This window comes from Leopardus geoffroyi, chromosome E3 (genome assembly GCF_018350155.1).
Source record: "Leopardus geoffroyi isolate Oge1 chromosome E3, O.geoffroyi_Oge1_pat1.0, whole genome shotgun sequence".
Classification (NCBI taxonomy): domain Eukaryota; kingdom Metazoa; phylum Chordata; class Mammalia; order Carnivora; family Felidae; genus Leopardus; species Leopardus geoffroyi.
Genome location: NC_059340.1, coordinates 23,139,401 through 23,141,529, shown reverse-complemented (window position 1 = coordinate 23,141,529; position 2,129 = coordinate 23,139,401).

Here is a 2,129-nt window from a genome sequence, read left to right as displayed (position 1 = left end):
CCTGAGAGAATAAATAATGAGGGTGGAAAAGTGGAAAAGTGCCCTCCCCCCTCCCCGCCCCTGGGCTCAGAGAGGAAGCTTCTGCATCGCCCTCACCCAAGGACAGGACCCCGCGTAGCTTTGTGGGATCAAGAGCAGAGGGGGTGTCTGGCTTCAGAGTGGAGACTGGAGAAGCAGTGGGCCTGGAGACGCTCTATGCTGGGTCTGGGCCGCGGGGGTTGGGAGGGGTTACTGTGATGTGGAGGTGGGGGAATATTTTCCAGATGCCTGAGGGGGAGTGGGAGAGAGAGAAGTGAGGGAGAGAGAGAGCCTCCTCAGAGGAACAACTGCAGCAGAGACTGGTAAGGACGAGAGACAGGACCCAACGGCATCTCAAGAGATGGCCAGCTAGGACCGATGATGTCAAGGACTCAGTGTCCTCTTGCCTCCTGGCATTATGCAAACTCCATGGAACTTAACCCTGCCCTGGACGAAAGCTGGGAAAAACCAGACGGGGCTGAATTGCTTCCACCTGGCACAAAGGGAGCTTAAAATAAAACGGTAAATGGAGTTATACGAAGTAAAGTTAACGTCTCTTCTCCATACCTCAATTTGTGCTCTTAAATGCTCTGCTCTTGGACAAATAGACATAAACCAATAGCCTTTCTCCATTCTGGCAAAAGAGTGGAGAAAACAGAAATAGTGACGGGGAAAATATTGCCAGCATGATAGCAATAAAAAGAAAATGCTTAGAAATGAATTTAACTAGAAAGGCACAGGACCTCTATGAAGAAACTGATAAAGTCTTGTGAAGGATATAAAACGAAATGTGAACAAACTGAAAGCTGTGACTCTGGGTGGGAAGATTTCACGTAATTAAAACGTCAATTTTCTCCTAACCAGTTATAAGTATAATGAAATTCTATTAACTCCGGACTTTAAAAAACTTGGCTAACATAAAGATCATATGCAAGAATAAATGCTTGAGAATAGTCGAGAAAAGTGTGAAAATGAAGAGTAATGGAAAGGGGACTTATGTTACCAGATATCAGAATATACTGTTAAACTACATTATCAATATAATTTTACCATGGGGATTGACAAGAAGATACATATATTGGTTGGATCAAATAGAGAATCCATAAATATATATCATTGTAAGTGAGAATTTAATAAGTGACAAAGATGATATTTAATTCAATGGAAAATTTATTAAGTGCCTTGGTATAATTATCCATCAGGAAGCAAGTAAATCTTTATGTCTCTCTCTCTCTCTCTCTTTCTCCCTCTCTCCCTCTCTCTGCCTCTTGTATTTGCCTTCTTAAAACTTGAAGTATGGCCGACACACAATGTTCCGTTAGTGTTAGGTTTACCACACAGTGATTCAACAGCTCCCTACATTATGCTATGCTCACCACAAACGCAGCTACCATCTGTTACCTTTCTCTCTTTTTTTAACCAGAGATTTTATTTTTTACAGCAGTTTTAGATTTATAGCAAGACTGAGTGGAAAGTCCGGAGATTTCCTATATATTCCCTGCCCCCACACATTCATAAGTTATTCCTGTTATCAATGTCCCCCCCTGTCCCTTTGTTACAACTGATGAACCTACCTGGGCGCATCATTGGCACCCAAGGTCCGCAGTTTACGTTAGGGTCCACTCATGAGTGGTACATTCTATGAGTTTGGACAAATGTATACATCCACCATTAGAATATAATACAAGGCATTTTCACTGTCCTCAGAATCCTCTGTGCTCTGCCTCTTCACCCCTCCCTCCTCTTTAAGCCCTGGTAACCACCGATGTTTTTACTGTGTCCATGTTTTTGCCTTTTCCAGAATGTTATGTACAGTAAAACCTTGGTTTGTGAGCATAGTTTGTTCTGGAAACATGCTTGTAATCCAAAGAACTTGCAGATCAAAGTGAATTTCCCCATAAGAAATAATGGAAACTCAGATTATTTGTTCCACAACCTAAAAATATTCATATAAAAATAATCACAATGCTGTAATAGAATACAAAATAATAGAGAAAATACAAAATATAAAGAAAAATAAACAAATTAACCCACACATACCTTTGAACACCTTCATGGCTGGTGTGAGGGAGACAAGAGAGAGGAGGGTTACTGTGTAGGACGATTTTCAT